Raw genomic sequence first — 18,284 nt, forward strand, 5'->3', positions numbered from 1 at the left:
GGCCAAGGAACATGAGGACAAAGGGGTGTTAGCACTAAGAAGGCTGCTAGGATTCTTTGCAGTTCTAGAAGAGGCTAGAAGGTTGATTCAAGTGGATGGAGGAGTGAGCTGGTGGTGAGAAGGTACAGGAATTTGTTGAAGACTACTCAAGAAATTTAAGTGTGAACAAAGGGAAGAGATGGGGTAGGAGCTAGAGGAGGACAGCGTAGTATTTTTCACTTCTAATCATTGTTTCTTAAACTGAAAAAAATCTCAAGAATGTTTAAGAGCTTGTTTCAGTTTAACTATTGTGACATAAAAAAAAAAAACACAATTCCAACACTGAATGTTTAAAAAAATCATTTTATTTTGCCTGAATGCTGTGTGGAATCAGAAATTTAAGAAGGTCTCCTCCAGGCTGCTGGGCTCTGAGCCCTGTGGTGTCAGTGTTGAGGCTGAGACTTGAGGACCCACTTCTGAGATGAGGCTCCTTCTGCACACATAGTGCCTTGGTCCTCCTTGTCCTCTCTCTCCTCCAGTGCCTCTCATAGAACAGTAGTCTCAGAATAATCACACTCATCACCTCACCACTCACTTCCAAGAGATCCAGATGGAAGCAGCAAGATTTTTTTTTTTTAACCTCGATTGGAAAGTCAGAGAATGTCACTTCTGCTACTTCCTAGTAGTCACACAAGTCATCAGGGCCTGCACAGATTCAAGAGAAGCCAAGGAGGAGACTTGACCTCTTGATGAGGGATGGCATGAGACCACAGGCAGGGAAAGACTTGAGGGCAGCTGTCTCGGAGACAAGTAGAGAGACCGGGATTGAAGTTCCTCAGGTGTCCCAGGAGGCAGCAGCGGATGAGATTTTGGAGATCTGAAACCACAGATGGGTAGATTGAGAAGTCTTCAGAAGGAGGATGGAGCTTCTTTTATGACATTACAGACCTCTATAAAACACAAACTCAAAGGTGACCCGAGGACACTTCTCAGTGTATTGTAGAGTTACGGTGTTCTATCTACTTTCTTCATGTACCTAGCACTCTCTGAGAGGAAGTTTAGGTCCTTAGGGGAGCGCTTTGCTAAAACAACAGATGCTGTAGAGATTCACAGACAAGTACAATGAGGGTCTTGCTGCTATGTGTTGGTCTTTGGACTCTCCCATCTCAAGTATGTGCTGAAGAAATCTTTGTGGACCAGGATCACTCTTGTTACCTTTACCTATCTTCCTTTATGAGTGATCAGCAGTAACACCTCTAATAAAATCATTCTTCTGTCTCCTGGAGAGAAAGTGCAGTAGATAGTCTCAGCAGTTAAGTTAACTATTTCAAACTGCTTTGTTTAACATCCTTGGGGCAAATTACTTGAGCTTAGCGTCAGTTTTCCCATTAAAAACAATTTTGTAGTTGTAGATGGACAGAATGCCTTTTATTTTATTTTTTTAAAATGTGGTGCTAAGGATCAAACCCAGTGCCTCACACATGATAGACAAGCACTCTGCCACTGAGCTATAGCCCCAGCCCACTTTTCCCATTTGTGAAATGGGTTTTTGTGAGAATAAAATAATAATTCACATAAGGTAGTACTTAGTAATCTCTCAAAAGTGACTAGGGATTGTTGAATTGAATTTGCATATCTTTATTATTTTTTATTCATTTATTTTTTAGTTGTAGGTGGACACAATGCCTTTATTTTTATTTATTTTTATGTGGTGCTGAGGATTGAACCCAGTGCCTCACCTACACTACGTGAGCACTCTACCACTGAGCCACAACCCCAAGCCCTGAAGTTGCATGTCTTTAAATGAATTCTTCAGTTTCATCTTTGGGTGGGAAGCAAACGTTTAGATCATTAACATCTGAAAGCACTTTCTGGACAAGCTGGAAATTGTTGTGATTTGCTTTACACAAATGGTGCACTTAGTGTGGGAGTGGAATTTTAACTCATGTACCTCAAAAGTTTTACAAGCTTCTGCAGGGGCTAGTTTATAAGGAGAAAGTGTCTTGGGCACTTACATAAGACAATAAATTGAGTCAGAGGTAAGAAAGGGACTTTGAGTCTCTGTCGAGTTTGCTACTACCTAAGCCACCCAGACATGTGAGAATCTGCCTTTGTGTGAACAGCTCATGGGTCTTCTAGATTCTATCTCCAGCCCCTTTCTCTCCCAGCCAGCCTGTCCTCGCTGGACCCAGCCAGGCTCCTGGAGCCTAGTCTGGTCTGAGTTAGAGCCCTGGGCCTCCTTTTTTGCCTGGGAGCAAAGTTAGAACAATAGCATTTATCAATCCTTTGCCCTATTTTAAAATGAGATATAACAACAGCACACTTTGACTAACATTTTTATAAATACTGTAGAAGAAAGACTTCCTTGGGCCAGTTTCAAGAATTTGAGGCATTATGCTGGTAAGCAATGATGCAGAACTGACTTGATCTCTGTTTTGGCTGCCAAATACCTCTGGCTGGTTACAACCACTTTGTTGATTCCTCAACATCCCCTTTGTTCTTCACAATATCCAGCCTTCTGCAGTGATAGTCATTTCCACACATGACCTCTGAGCACTCCCACACACAGCCATTACACTCCCGAGTCCAGACTAAATATAGCCTGACCTCAAAGCTTCACCAGTGCCTGCTCCTATCCCTGCCCTTGCCATGAAAGCTCCGACTTAGGTGGATCCTGGATGTCTTTCTACTAGCCTGTGCATGACAAAGGTCTCTTCCTTCCTCACATGCCAGGAAGGGTTTCCTGACCAATTCTTCCACCAATTTTTCACTCCACAGAGTTCCTGATCCTCCCTCTCTTTCAATCTCTGTGTATCCTTAGTGGGTTTTAATGGCTGAGTTTCTACATATGCTTACTGTTTTTTTTTTTCCCCCTCACTGTTAAAAAGCAAGAAGCAAAAACTTGACTCTGTATCTTAATCCAAAAAGATTCTGCCCAGACTATCAGGAAAGAGTGGGATGGTGAGGTGAGCAGGTAGGACATTGGGAACCAAGTAGAACACCTGCTTCTAGGATGCGTTGCCCAAAGGACCAATATATGCCCGGCCACCTTCAGCAGTCTTTGGTGGGGGGTTGCTCCCTGGAGAATATTCATTCTCTAGTAATTTTATTTTGTTCTTACTGGGGCAGAATGACCTGCAGAGGACAGAGAAAGCCTGTAGGCAGTGTTGTGGGTGTTGCCAGCAGTCCTAGGTGCTGGCCAAGAACACAAACTGATAAGTCCTGAGGGATATGATAGGAGCCCCATTTGTGACATTATTTTCCTTGTCTTTCAGGTTCCCATGGGTATGCTATTTTTGCATAGTTGTAATCACAGTATAAATATGATTTTGTACTGTTCTTTTTTTACTAGAAGCAAGTTTTCAGGTTGACTCAGTTTTTATAATTAAGGCTACATAATTTCATCTCCTGCATATGCCATAATTCCCATAACCATTCCTCCATTGCCAAACATTTAGTTTATTTCATTTTTTTGTGCTATTATAAATTGCTAAAAAAAAACCTCTGGAAGGTATGAATACAGCAAAGTGTTATCAGCAGTTGCCTTTGAGTGACAGAATTATAGGCATACTTTTTTCATTCTATTTTCCTATTATTGCTTTTATAACAGGAAAAAATAACAGTTTTCTGTGTTAATTTGGTGAGCTAAATGGTACCAAATTATTCAAACACTGATGTATGTTGCTGGGAATGTATCTAACAGATGTGATAAACATCTATGATCAGGTAACTTTATGGAAATGAAATTATTTTAGATAAACTGGGTTGACCTGATTCAATTGGTTGAAAGGGCTTAAGAGCATAATTGAAGATTTTTTGAAGAAGAAATTTTGCCTTGGATACAGCTTCAGGCCCTGCCTGGGTTCCCAGTCTGTCCTACCCTATGGATTTGGAACTTGCCCAACCAGCTTTCACAATCATATAGGCCAATTCCCTTGGGGGAAAAAAAATCCCTATGTGAACACACAGGCACACACATACATATTCTCTGGAGGACTCCTTAATGATCCAATAATCTCTCATCGCTCCTCCCAAAGATACCACCAAGCAAATTTTAAAGCCAACAGAATTTTTTAACATTTTGCATTTTTTTCTATCTAAGATCGAGACTTTTGGATGTGGCATGAACATATTGTAGTAACATGTAAATTCTTTACTATGAACCCCAAACAACTGGTATAGTGAACCTGGAGCTAAACTAAAGGGTGAGCCAGATGGGAATGTAATGAAGTGTCAATCTAAAATGGGTTTTGAAACATCTCTGAAGAAAATTGTGTCCACCCTGAACCCTCTCAGGGAGAACACCGTGTGTGTGTGTGTGTGTGTGTGTGTGTGTGTGTGTGTATGTGTGTGTGTATTTAGAAGGGATGATTTAATAAACTGCTTGGGCCAGGACAATGCAACTTTCAAGAAGAATGTTCAAAGAAAAGCTGATGGTTCCTAAACTGCCCTCTAAAAGTGGTGGATTCAATTAACTCTAGATTTTGTTTTGTTTTTTTTTTGGTGGTTGAGTAAGCCAGTTTGGGACCAGAGCTGAACTGTAAGAGACAATGAAGAAGAGGGTCATGAATCTTTTTGCCTCCCTTCTAAGAAAATTTAAATATTTAAACAAATATCTGTTGGAGTGCCAGAATATTAATTGGATTGGGTTGCCCATTTAGCTAGGCCTCCCTAAATGGACCTCAAGCTGACACTCAAATTACATTTATTAAGCCCATGTTGTGTATATTTACTGCAAATCTTAGGACATTTTTAAGGTTTAGAGAAGAGTTTGCATGGTGTGGGGATGGGGGCAGGATATGAAGAGCCTGAATTCCAGAAGGACCTATAAAAGATGTGGGGTTTCAAGAGCTTTCTTCCACTTATTCAAGAAAACATATTTTGAATGCCAGGCTAAGTACGAGGCTAGACGAGAGAAAGAGAGAGAGAAAGAGAGAGAGAGAGAGAGAGTCAGTCCTGATGGAGTAGTCTGGGGAAAAGACAGGCAGTCGTTGCATTGTGAATGCTTACTCAGTAGTGAGCACAGTAAAACAAGCACATGAGCTGCTCAGAGGACCTACGATAAACAGACCTAGATGAGTCACAAGAGTAGAGGCAGCCTTGCAGAAGCAGGTGTTTTGATGGGACTGATAAAGAAGCTTCCTTTCCTAATCTGCACCTGAGTCCCCGAGTTAGAGCTAAATGTGTCTGTGTGTGCTAGTGTGGGAAGGAAGGGCAGGTAGGAGAGGCGTTGAGGAAGTTGGTACTGCAACTGTTCATCTTGGTATTTGGAAAGACTAGCTCATCACCTCTTAGCAAAACAGCAGAAGGAAAACAAGAACAGTGAAAATAAGAGTAGCTTTCCAGTGCCTCAAATAGTCCTTGTCCCTTAACAGGTACTTACTAAATAAAGACTAAGTGAAGGGAGATTGCCCAGTTCTGTGCTATGGGCCAGGCACTGTATTTAGGTGCTTTAGATACACTTTGTTACTTAACCTTCCCAAGAATGGGGACCAGAAATGAGTAGAGTTTGCATTGAATTCTTACACTAATTTATTCTTTCCTTTGGCATGTGATGAAATTAATGTTTATCTGCAGCTTGCTGATGAACTTCCCATTCCTTTGATATAAGAGCTTTCAGAGCAAACAATTAACAAAAATAAATGTTTGGATGAGACATTTTTAACTTGGCTTTCACTTTTGTTGATGAGCTACCTTCTGTTTCTCCATTATTTCTGATTTTTTTTCCTCAACCATAAGTCTTACTAGAAGTTTCCAAATTGGATTTTGCTTACTATTAATTTGTTTTAAATGGAGTCAACTCTATGAAAATCTCTTTAAACAAAGAGATGCCCTGGTTTTTGTCTTGCTGGATCTTGTAAGATCTGACCAGGGTGGTCAGGGACAGGTTAGTGTGTGAGGCATGCTTTAACAAGTTATGAGATATGCTTTGACATTTCTAGTAAGGCCACTGAGCAACATGTCTAGGGCTCTTGCTTTGTCTATGATATATAATTTTCATGGCTTCAAAATTCATCCTTAAGGGCTGGGGTTATAGCTCAGTGGTAGAGTACTTGTCTAGCATGTGTGAGGCACTGGGTTTGATTCCCAGCACCACATAAAAATAAATAAAATAAAAATATTATGCTCATCTACAAATAAAAAAATTTTTAAATTAATTCCCAAAATATTCTTCTGAATTAGGAATGTCAGTACAAGTTCTTGGCTGCAAATAATAGACACTAATTCTGGTTAGCGTAAGCAGAGGAGAAATTCACTAGAAAGACATCTAGGAGCTCAAAGAATCAACTACAAGCACCTAGAATCAGGATTGACAAACAGAAACCAAGGTGGCAGGACACAGCCTGAATGATGATATAGGGTCTGTCAAACATCGCTGCTGTTGGACACTGGTTACCACTCCTGAACATTCCCACAAAAGTGCATTCCAAAATATCATCATATCGTTGAGTCACTTACTCCAGATACAGAATTTGAGGTGAAATTCTGCTGTCCCTGGTGGGCCAAGTTTAGGTCACATGGCAGAGCTCTAGTTGCTACAACTCAGAGAAAGCAAGCATTTGTGCTTTTTTTTTTTCTTTCTTTCTTTCTTTCTTTTTGGCTTCCATAGTAGTAGGCACAGCCAGGAATAGGATGAGACACAAACCTGAGGGAAGCACTCGCTCTCAAGGCCTTTAGGTTTTCAACCCCGAACAATTTTTACAAAGCATACAATTTAATTTTAAAGATATTCAAGTTCTGTAAAATATTTCATGTATGAACCCAGATTTGCACATAACAAAAATATCACACCATACAGTTTGCAATCTGTTTCATTGTTTTACATTTTAAACACATACACTCTTCGTGGTCAAATAGAAATAACTCACATTCTGTTTCTTTGTCTAGACAATCATGTGCTATCACTACTGCTTTCCAATCTGTTTAAACGCAAGAATGTGAAGACTCCCAAAGGCTGGAGACATGAAATGTTCTCAGGAGGGAGTTTGTATGATTCCAACCTGACGACTTACTTTCCAAAGGAAAGCCTGTGTCTGAGCCCACCTGGGTGGGGCTACAGCAATGGCAGCAATTGTTTAGAGCTTGTGAGGAGGTGTATTTTCTCATTGACATTGTTTAAATTGTCAGCACTTGATGATCATAAGCAGCCACTTAGAGTCAGTTTTATTATTTTAAAATTCTTATCTCCTATTGCCTTTCCCACTGTATGAACCTTTCTACAGGGAGCTGGCAATATACATTGACTACAGAGATACTGTACTGGGAAGGAGGATACAGCAGATGGACACAGATATGTACCAGGTCCATATATTATCTGTTCAAAAGATAAATAAGATAAAGCAAGATGGCTTCTTAGAGGTATCTTAGCTCTAGCTCTTTCTTATGGGAGTGTTCATGACAAGCAGGAATGTTGTGAGTCCAGGTTCGTGTGGCCCAGTTAGTTGTCTGCTGAGCCTGAGAAATGAATGCCTTTGGCCAAACTGGCAACAGGGGCAGGAGAGTTATCAGTTAGCTTACATTCCTTCCACTGTGAGAAAGACAAGAAAAAACTGTCTGCCCATGGATGTGCCCTCATCACTAAAAAATCGGACACTGCTGATTAAAATCAGATTCCCATCCTATAAGCACATCTTCCGCTAATTAGACACATTAGCTTTGTGCAAGGTTGGGTGTAAAACAACTTTCATTCACCCATTTCAGAAGACAGGCTGATGAGGGTAAGAAGATATAAGAAAAGCCACTATTTGGATCTCTAGGAAGGAATTCTCTGTGCAAGGCAGGGAAATTTTCACAGCTGGACTCGCCCCCAAAAGATAATTTTATAAATAGTGTTTTTTTTTTTTTGTACCTTTTCAGCTGCATTAGAAAATACAAGATTTACCTAACCCTAACCCCAAGATGAATAGACATAACGAATTCCCAGACACACAGACTTGGCAATGACTGCTTCGCCCCCGAAAGGGCGCTTTGCGCTAAGCGCTTCTGACATTAATGTTCATGCTTAAGCAAACACATTACTGAGAGAGAAGAATGGCTCTCTCAGCCTGCCCAGGATGCTCAGCACAATGGGAACTGCAACTGCCCTGGGTCTCATTAAAGTAGATGCAGGGAGACATAGTTCTGTGGATGCACATGGGGATCCTCAGATTCGCAGACCCTTACTTACACATCACATACAATTAGCATCAAATAGCTGACATGGAGTTCCTAAGGAGAGAAAAATACCCTTTACTTGTTTTTAATAAGGCTGAGATATCTGCATCTCTGAATTCTCCTCCTCTTCCTTCTCTTTTCCTTCACACAAAAACATTCACATTTGCGGGGAAAAAAAAAGAGGCCGGTTGGAGAATCAGATGATGATTTCTAGAGAAAGCTATATTTGGGATTATTTCTTAATCTTTTCCACTGTAGCTGTATCCTTGGAGTGTCTGTGTTCACATTAGCATTTCTGTCTGGGGCTATGAATTACCCTGTCAAAAGGAGTTTCAAACTGGGTTTGTTACCTGGATACCCACAAATATGCTCAGTCTGTTTGTATAAATCTGAAAAACCTTCCTTGTCCTTAGGAAACCAGGCCATTCTGCATATTAGGAAGGGGAGAGTGAATCCAGTCTTCTACTGGTGCTTTGGGCTGTTAGGGGAACAGTGCCTGGATAAATAATGGTAGAAGGGAGCCCAGAATCCGTTCTTGACTGGGGTGGTTGTATTCCATTCACAAGGTAATAGACTTCTGTGGTTGGGGAAATGGGGCTAAGTATGCCATCAGACATCCCAAAGGCAAGCTTAAGTCCACGTCCCATCTGCCTACAATAATAGCAGTCACTATTAAAAATCTCCTCCACATGGTACACAATATGCCACAGAAGAGTCCAGCTGTTGAAGCACAGACCAGAAACAGGGACCACAAGAGACAAGGGCAAAGCAGACGCTGGAGGGATGACAGAATTCCATGGCTCAAATCCTGGACCATCTGCGCCCTGAAAGAGCCCAACAGATCTGCTGAGAGACAGTTCAACCGTTCTTCTCTCATCAGGTCAGACTGGAGCATCTGCATCTGACAACATCTCATATATGTCACTCTCACTCTTTTCATAGCCCACTTCCTCCAACCCCATATCCTGACCGGGAAGCCAACTATGAGTCAGGGTGATCACGTCATGCTCAGGACCCCTGGAGGCACCACACCCAGCACCATCCTTGCAAAGAAGGGAACTTTAGTGGCTTCCTATCCACAGATGCACTACCCAGACGGTGGTTGTCAATTTCTATCACCCAAAACCCTCTTGGCCAGGCCCGCTGAAATGGGCTCACCAAGAGGGAGGGGAAGAAAGACAGTGGATGCTGACAGGGCCAGCTGCTTGACTGTCATTTCCTTGCTGCTGGTGCTAGGCAGATGTTCTACTGCCACGGCCCCTGCAACTCATTGCATATGACCCTCCTGGCAGCTTGATTTTACTTATTGCAAGGTGTCCCCAAGTGTGCCCCATGATCCATTTACGGGAGATATTATCTAGGGTGCATATTTAAAACGTGGGTTCAGAATCCCTGATGCATGAGATTAATCTAATCTCATTCATGTAAACAATTGAGAACCATGGGAGTTCTTTTACCACTGACTGTATGAGTTGACACTTTATTTCATTTGGACCTCAGAGAATGGAATAGAGCTAATCATGCTAATCATTCAGTTTGCATAGCACATTCATCATTAAACTTTGGTCAACCATCCATGTTGCTTTATATAAACATCCTTCACTGCCTATGATTTGACCACTGACCCATCTTGTTTATGTTCATGCTGAACTAAATCACCGCTGTATTAGCAAATGCCAGGTTGTTTCCAGGTCCTTGCTCATCATCCACACACGCCACACACCATGATGAACACCCTGTCCGTGTATTCTTAGGATCTGCACATGAAGGTTTCCTTGGGCACATACTCAGAGCCAAGACTGTATCCTTGATTTCTCAGGCCTGACTGCTTTGCACAATGGCCAGCAGTTTACTCTGCACTAGGAGTGCATCTTTTCTTTACTTGAGTGTGTCTAACCTGCTGTGAAGTGATCTCCCAATGTTGTTTTAATTTACATTTCTCTGATTGCTAGTAATGTTGAGCATCTCTTTGTATGCTTTTTGGCCACTTAAAGGTTTTCCTTATAGACTTTGCATGTTTTCCTGTTGTCTCCTCTCTTTTTATTGATATTTTCTAGGATTTAAGATTTCCTCGCTCCTTTGGTTTTGGGTTAGTAACATTTCCTCATCAATTGTGCACCTGCTGGCTTTGTCTATGATATGTTTGTTAGAATGAATCTTAAATCTTGTTCTGGAGAAAGTGCTATCAAATTTTCTTCTCATTATGGTTTTTATGTTTGGAAGTTTTTTTTTTTTTTAATTTTAAGAAACACCCCCCTTTTGGCTGGGGATGTGGCTCAAGCGGCGCTTGCCTGGCATGCGCGGAGCACTGGGTTCGATCCTCAGCACCACATAAAAATAAAATAAAAAGATGTTGTGTCCACCCAAAACTAAAAAATAAAAAAATAAAATTAAAAAAAGAACCCCCCCCCCCTTTGAAAGTCACAGAAATAGTCACACATACTTTCCTCTATTACTATAGAATTTTACATTTAACATTTAGGCCTTTAATTTATTTGGTGAGATTGTCAGGTGGGGCTGAATAGGGTCAATTTTCAATATGATATTCACTTATAAATCTATTGCCTCTCCAGAGATTTGCCATGCTCTTTGTCCCAGGCCAAGTTCCCATGGTTAGTGAGGTCTATTTCTGGGTCCTCCATTCTGTTTCTTTGGCTAATTTCTCTCTTTTTCTTTTTCTCTTTTAAAATCATAATTTTGTAATGATTCTTAATCTCTAATAAGTCAAATCCCTTTTTTGCTTACTTTAAAAAAATCAGCTCTTTGTGAATGTTTATTCCTCCATGTAAGTTTTTAAATTGGTTTCTGAAAGTCCCAGAAATTGATGGAGGGCATTTTACTGGAACCACACTGGAGGAATAGTTTTATTTGGGGAGAACTTATATTCTTAAATTATTAAATTGTCCCACATAATTGATGTATCACTCCATTTATTCAGCTATTTGTTTATGTTCATTACTCAAATCAATCCCCCCAAAAGATCCTGTGCATTTTTGTTCGATTGCTTCCTAAATAATTAAGAATTTAAAATCTCCTTTTTTAGTTCCTCTAGATCTCTTTGTTGTTGCCTTGGACTTTTCCTCCACCCTGGTCTTGCTTTCCCCTTGAGGGTTTTTTTTTTTTTTTTTTTGTGTGTGTGTGTGTGTGTCTGTGTGTGTGTGTGTATGTGTACCGGGGATTGAACTCAGGGGCACTTGACCACTGAGCCACATCCCCAGCCCTATTTTGTATTTTATTTAGAGACAGGGTCTCACTGAGTTGCTTAGCACCTCACTTTTGCTGAGGCTGGCTTTGAACTCATGATTCTCTTGTCTCAGCCTCCTGAGCTGCTAGTACTATAGGCATGCACCACTGCCCCTGGCTTCCCCTTGAGCTTTTATAGTCTCTTGGTATCTCTTAGCTTTCCTAACCTTAGCCCTCACTACTCTACCTCTTTAGTTCTGCCTTCCCATCCCCTGGTTACCAAGTATGACCACTTAGATACTCTTTTTTCTGAGTGCTTCAGAGATGTTACCTAAAGTCATATCAGACATATAGCCCAGGATGTTAATGAGATTTGTATCTCACAGTTGACTGTAACTTATATGAGGGGAAAAATAAAACCTCTGACCCAGTTTTAGGTTATAGAATGCATTTGAACTGGATTTATTCCAAAGAGTGTCAGAGAAGAAAAATTGTTCTTGGCAATATAAAACTCATATAACAGTAGCCTAAACAATAAAGGCATTTATGGTTTCATATAACAAAAAGTCTGAGGTAGTTCCAGGGTTGGTAGAACAGTTCACTGAGGACATTTTGACATTTCTTCAGGTTTTTCCATCATGGTGGCAAGATGCTCACTCTACCACATGTAAAAAAATGAGGGGTTGGGGCAGAGAAGGCTAGAGAGTTCTGTTTTCTTTGCATCAAGCACAAAGATCTATACCAGAAATCCCCTGGAGGATTTCTCTTTCTAATTCATTAGCCAGAACAATGTGGCATGACTACTCTTATCCATTGCTGGCAAAAGGAATGGGACAGCCATGCTTAGTTTAGATGAATTCATGATTCAGTTCCTGAGCTGGGAATTTTTCTAATAAAACAAAATGTTCTGATAGCAAAGAATGTATGCAGAATGGAGTTGGGTAGAAAACTAGTGTAGATGAGAAAAGACTTAAGGCAAGATCAACTATGTTCTTAAATTTTAGGGCCTTGAAGTTAGGGTTTTTTCACTTGCTTATTTAGCAGTATTGATTGAGTGAGGCACTGGGAGTCCAAGGATGAGCAAAACTGAACAGAGTCCCCACCACCACAAAGATTGCAATGCTACATAGGTAAAAGCATTAAATGGATGTTCACATACATACACACACACACACACACACACACACATATGTGTGTGCACATATATATACACACATATGTAGATGTGTATATATATATATATGTATGCATAGCCACATATATATGTAAGGTTACCAATTGAGCAAAGCATTATAAAGGACAGGAGCAGAGAACTAGGGGAGCATATAATGAGGACACCCATCCTGGGCAGTTATAATTTTTGTACACCCCAGAAAGATGCTAAGAAGATTGGTGGTGCCCCAAAAGCCTGAGATAGCCAGGAAAGGGAAGGGAGTTTATGAGATTAGAGGAATGCTGGGCTCTAGGATCCAGTGGCACCCAGCCGTTGAGCCCAAACAGCCAGATGGGACCAAGTACAGATCACTGCTTACCATTCCAAGGAGCAGAATTGTACAGTGACTCCATCGCAGAGATCAGAAAGGCCCCAGAGGCCTGGGTGGGTTGAAGAACCCCATCTCTCCTCTGTTGCCACAGGTCATTGACTCACAGACCATTTGTTATGTATTTAGATGCCAATTTGAAAGGAGAAAAGCAAAGATCTCTTAAAGTCTTAATCTTATCCCCAAAGAACTTATATCCCTAAAGAAATATTCAATATATTAAATAAGTATAAAATGGGTGACTTGGAAAAAATAGCGTTCTTTCTATACTACTCAGCAGATGGAGTTAGTGAAGAAAACTAGAGCAGATAGCTAAAATTTAAATATATTTTCATTGCAGCTGAGTTACTGTGAGTATATTTGAATTGCTCAAAACAACCTTCTGAAGAAATCACCATTATCAACTCTGTTTAAAGATAAAGTTTGGCACATTAAAAATTTAAATAAACTGGGGCTGGGGTTGTGGCTGTGCGAGGGCCTGAGTTCATTCCCCAGCACCACATAAAAATAAACAAATAAAATAAAGGTATTGTTCCCAATTACAACTAAGAAATAAATATTTAAAAAAAATTTAAATAAACTGGGTGCAGCGATACATATGTATAATCCCAACTACTTGAGAGGCTAAGGCAGGAAGACACCAATTTGAGGCCAGCCTCAGCAATTTAGAGAGACTGTCTCAAAGTAAAAAGGGTTGGGGATGTAGCTCATTGGTAGAATGACCATAAGTTCAATTCTTAGTACTGTAAGAAAAAAAAAATTACAGTGTGTTTGAGCAGTGATTCATGAATTGAGAAATTCAGGCCAAATTTGGGCAGTTTGAGGCTCTACTGATGGGGCGCTGGGCAAGGCATTTTTATAGGGTAAAGGCAAAAGCAAGACAAAGAACACATTTGATTGGTTAAAGTAGAGCAGTAGCCTTATTCAGATCAGTCCAGTGAAAAGTCCCTAGTTAGAGATTAGTTGGAGGTTTCTGGTTAAACTTAAGTTTCACTTACCACTTACACCAAGCTAGGTTTTAGTTTGCTTACATAGGAACTCAGGGCACTGAAACTGGTTCAGCCTAATTATTTCCCAATTAATTATTTTAACAACTCCATTTTATAGACAAGGAACCTGAGGCTTGAGAGATAAATGACTTTGCCCACATCACAAAATTAACAAATGGCATTTCTTGAATTTGATCCCAATGTAACTTTACAACCTCCAGGCTTTTAATTATTACACTATACTAATTTATATGGTGGCAAGTGCAATAATAATTACAGATAAACTTTCAGGATTATATGGGGGAGGAAAAGATGAATTCTAGAAAGGGAGGATGGAAACTTTCTGGAAGAGGCAGATTTGATTCCAGTTTTTCATTGATGTGGTCCATCTTTTCCTCTTTAACATACAATGTCAGGGGGCTGGGGCTGGGGCTGTAGCTCAGTGGTAGAGCACTTGCCTCTCATGAGTGAGGTACTGGGCTTGATCCTCAGCACCACATAAAAATAAATAAATAAAGATATTATACCAGCTACAACTTAAAACATATTTTAAAAAACAAAACCAAAACCAAAAACATACAATTCCAGTTACTGTCAGTCCTTGTCAATGAACTTCAACATCTGGATCACTTATTTATTTCTACACTTTTTATCCTTGGTTTCTCAGTCACATGAGCCTATTTTTTTGGTGCATTTAACAAATTCTAATTGTATAACAGGCGTGGTATATACCAAGTTGTAGAGACTGTGGATTTCTTCCTTTGGAGAGGGTACATACACCCTCCCCCTGTGGTACAGACAGAATAGTTTTTGATCCTGTTAATCCAATTAGTGAGTATCCCAGTCCAGGTTGAATTTTAGCTCTGCTAAGTCTCAGTCTTCCACTGGCTCATTTCTGACCTCCTGGATTTTCAACAAAAATCCTATTATATTTTGCAAAGCCTCTCCTCCAGCTTGTACTAAACTCTAACCTTGGACCTAAGAGACTGCAGAAAAACTGCACTTTGCTTTTCAAAGCTAGGTTTTGCCATTGCCTTTGAAAACTCCTGGTCTGAAGAGCCACAGTCTTTGGAAGACCTCATGTGGAAACAGGCTATAAATTGTGGCCTTCCCAAGTCTTCCACCTGAACTCTCATTCTCTTTCCCTCCTCCTTAGCAACTTTCTGCCAGACTTTGCACTGCACCTTGCCCCAGGATTCTCAGCCTCCTGCAATAGTCCCAAGGGTAAAGTGACTACAGAAATGAGCTCCTTCTGCTCAGGTTCTTCCTCCTGCTGCCTTAGCTATTCCTGTTTTCTTTGCCTCTGAAGATCCCAGTTACCTTCAACTAGATAATATCTGTATTTTATTTGCTCTTTCTAATTATTCTAGGTGGGAGTGCTGGTCCAACCACAAGCACTTTCATCCACCCAGAAGAGGAAGCAGTTGAGATGGGAAGGGTCGATGGACTTCAATAAGGCAAATAACCTACTCAAAATAGATGATCTCTCTATCACCAAATCCACAGTCCCTTCCCCACTTTATTGTCAACCTCTGGACCTGTCTGTATTATTTGGTTCACCCACAGAGACTCTCCATTTTATTTATTTATTTTTAATATATGATTGCATCTTTGATTTCATCTGATAAGTTTTTCAGTTCTTTGTTTTCACATATTCTTTTTTTTTTCACTGTCATATTTTTCTTGAAAGAGGTCAATCAGCTCTTAGAAATGTGTATCTTCTTTAAGGTTAAACTTCAGTAATACTGTCCTTTGGTTGGCCTTTGCTATTTTCTCAGGAATCTACTTTTTCTCATTTTCTTCAATTATTCTAAATCAAGGTGTAATAAGTCTGACTAATCTTGGTCTGTTCTCCCTTCTGTACCTTTAATTCTTCCAGTACTTCTATAGTTCCTCCTTCACTCTTTTTATTCTGTAATATTAGATTCAGCCTCCATTGCTCTTGTACATATTTTTTCCTTATAAAACCCCCCTCTCTGGGCTTCAGCAGCCACCTGTGTGTGCATCAACCTGGACCCTATGCTAAGAACTGGAGACTCCAGCCTCACACCAACAGCCATTGGATGGGGCAAATCTGAAATCTCTTCTTTAAAAAAAAAAAAAACCACAAATAATCCTACAAGTATGGGTAATATCTTTGTGGGAAACCAGAAATGTTATGCTAAGAATGTGAGAGGGGTTTAGAGGAAGAACTTGCTTGGAGAGTTTAGTATTTTAAAAGTAAAAAGAAAGAAGTGAAAAAAATAATAAAAATGTGATTATTTTCCATGTGATGGTAAAAGACAAAAATTAGCAAATTAAGATGTATAAAGATATTTTGGTCAGTTCTTAGAGGGATAAGTTTTATTATAAATTATAATATCTGACTACCTTAAAATACAGGTATTTTAAAGACTGTATTTCAAATTCATCAGGCAAAGAAAGATTATTTAATAAATAGTGTTAAAGATAACTAGTTAACCATCTGGAAAAAAATTAATTGCAGCCAAACCTAAAGCTTTTAAACCAGAATAAATTTCAGATAGACCAAAGATTTAAAAGTAAATAACAAATCATAAATATGTAAAAAGAAGTCAGGAAAGGAGTGTGTGTGTGTGTGTGTGTGTGTGTGTGTGTAGTTTTCAATTTTAGATTGGGAAAGTTCTAATTAGAAACACAGAGTCCATTAAAATAAAAGGATTTCTAAAACACCAAGGTAAAGCTGAAAGACAAACAACAAGGGGAAAATTAAGATTATAGACAAATCAAGATTATAGACAAATAACTAATTACCCTACTGTATAAAAACACTCTTGCAAATCAGTCCAAAAGAGATCAATAACATCCTGGATGAAAAGAACTAAGGATGTGAACCATTTACAAGACAGAGATACAAATTGCCCTTAAATATATGAAAGATTTTCAATCTCACTCATAATTTGAGAAACGCAAATTAAAGCCATAATGAGATACCATTGTTTCCCTATCATAGTAGATATTTTTTTAAAAGGTCAATAACATAATATATTAGCAAAGGTGTGAAGGAACAGGTACTTTCTACATTACTGAGAGGGCTTGAAATTAAATTGGAAGAATCTCTAAGAGGGAAAGTTATGCAATTTCTATCAAAATTCAAATTCTCGTGTCCTTGAACCCAGTATTTCCCATTCTAGAAGTAGAAATTTGGTCACACACATATACATACAAAACCTTAATTGTAGCATTGTTGTAAAATCAAAATATAAAGAGCAATATAAATGTCCATTTATAGGGAAACTATTCAATAAGGCATTTTTCCTTCATACAATAGAGTAAAATGCTGTTATAACAAAGAATCAAGTAGCTCTTTATGAATGAACACAGAATATCTTCAAGGTATATTGTTAAATGAAAATATCAAGATGCAGGACAGTTTGCATAATATGCTACTCTTGGTATGAAATTTTTTACCAAAGAACATATTGTGTACTTACATATTTGAATTTGTCTATGAGAAAACAGAACTTAGTTTTCTCCAAGGATAAGGACTTCCATTGCTAAGGGTAAAGGGTGGGAGGGAGATGACTCACCATATACTTGGTGAATGGTACACACTGAAATTTAATCCATATGACCATATTTCCTATTAAAAATAAATTATAAACTTTCCTCTTAGTACTGCCTTCATAGTGTCCCACAGATTTTGATGTGTTAGTGTTCTCATTTACCTCTAAGAATTTATTTTATCCTTGATTTCTTCTACTATCCATTCATCATTCAATAGTGTATTATTTAGTCTCCATGTGTTACAATGGCTTGCATTTTTTATTTTCTCATTGATTTCTAATTTTATTCCATTGCATTCTGATATAATGCAGGGTATTATCTCTGTTTTCTTGTATTTACTAAGAGTTGCTTTGTGGCATAAGATATGGTCTATTTTAGAGAAGGAGCCACATGCTGCTGAGAAGAAAGTATATTTGCTCTTTTGTGGATGAAATATTCTATATGTCTGTTAAGTCTAAACTATTGATTATATTCTTTATTTCTATAGTTTCCTTATTTAGTTTTTGTTTGGAAGATCTGTCAATAGTGAGAGAGGTGTTTTAAAGTCACCTGGTATTATTGTATTGCGATCTATTTGACTCTTGCTACTGAGAAGGGTTTGTTTGATGTATATAGATGCTTTATTGTTTCGGGCATACATATTTATAATTGTTATGTTCTGCTTATATATACTTCCCTTAAGAAGTATGAAGTGTTAACTTTGGTTTGAAGTCTACTTTATTTGAGATGAGAATGGAAACCCCTGCTTATTTACACAGTCCATATGAGGGATAAGTTTTTTCCCATCCTTTCACTTTCAGTCTGTGGATGTCTTTGCCCATGAGGTGAGTCTCTTGAAGACAGCATATTGTTGGGTCTTGCTTTTTAATCCAATCTGCCAATCTATGTCTTTTGATTGATGAATTTAGGCTGT

General features: G+C 39.1%; 1 long non-coding RNA gene across 2 annotated transcripts in view; it reads right to left on the minus strand.

The window, feature by feature from the left end:
- Positions 1-326: 326 nt before the first annotated feature.
- The window catches only part of LOC114088209 (uncharacterized), a 47,282-nt gene continuing 29,324 nt past the window's right edge, over positions 327-18,284 (minus strand). For both annotated transcript variants that reach the window (XR_003581943.2, XR_011706193.1), the window contains one exon: positions 327-856. This is a non-coding gene — a long non-coding RNA (uncharacterized lncRNA). The remainder of the gene's footprint in view (positions 857-18,284) is intronic.

This window comes from Marmota flaviventris, chromosome 2 (assembly GCF_047511675.1).
Source record: "Marmota flaviventris isolate mMarFla1 chromosome 2, mMarFla1.hap1, whole genome shotgun sequence".
NCBI classification, from domain to species: Eukaryota; Metazoa; Chordata; class Mammalia; order Rodentia; family Sciuridae; genus Marmota; species Marmota flaviventris.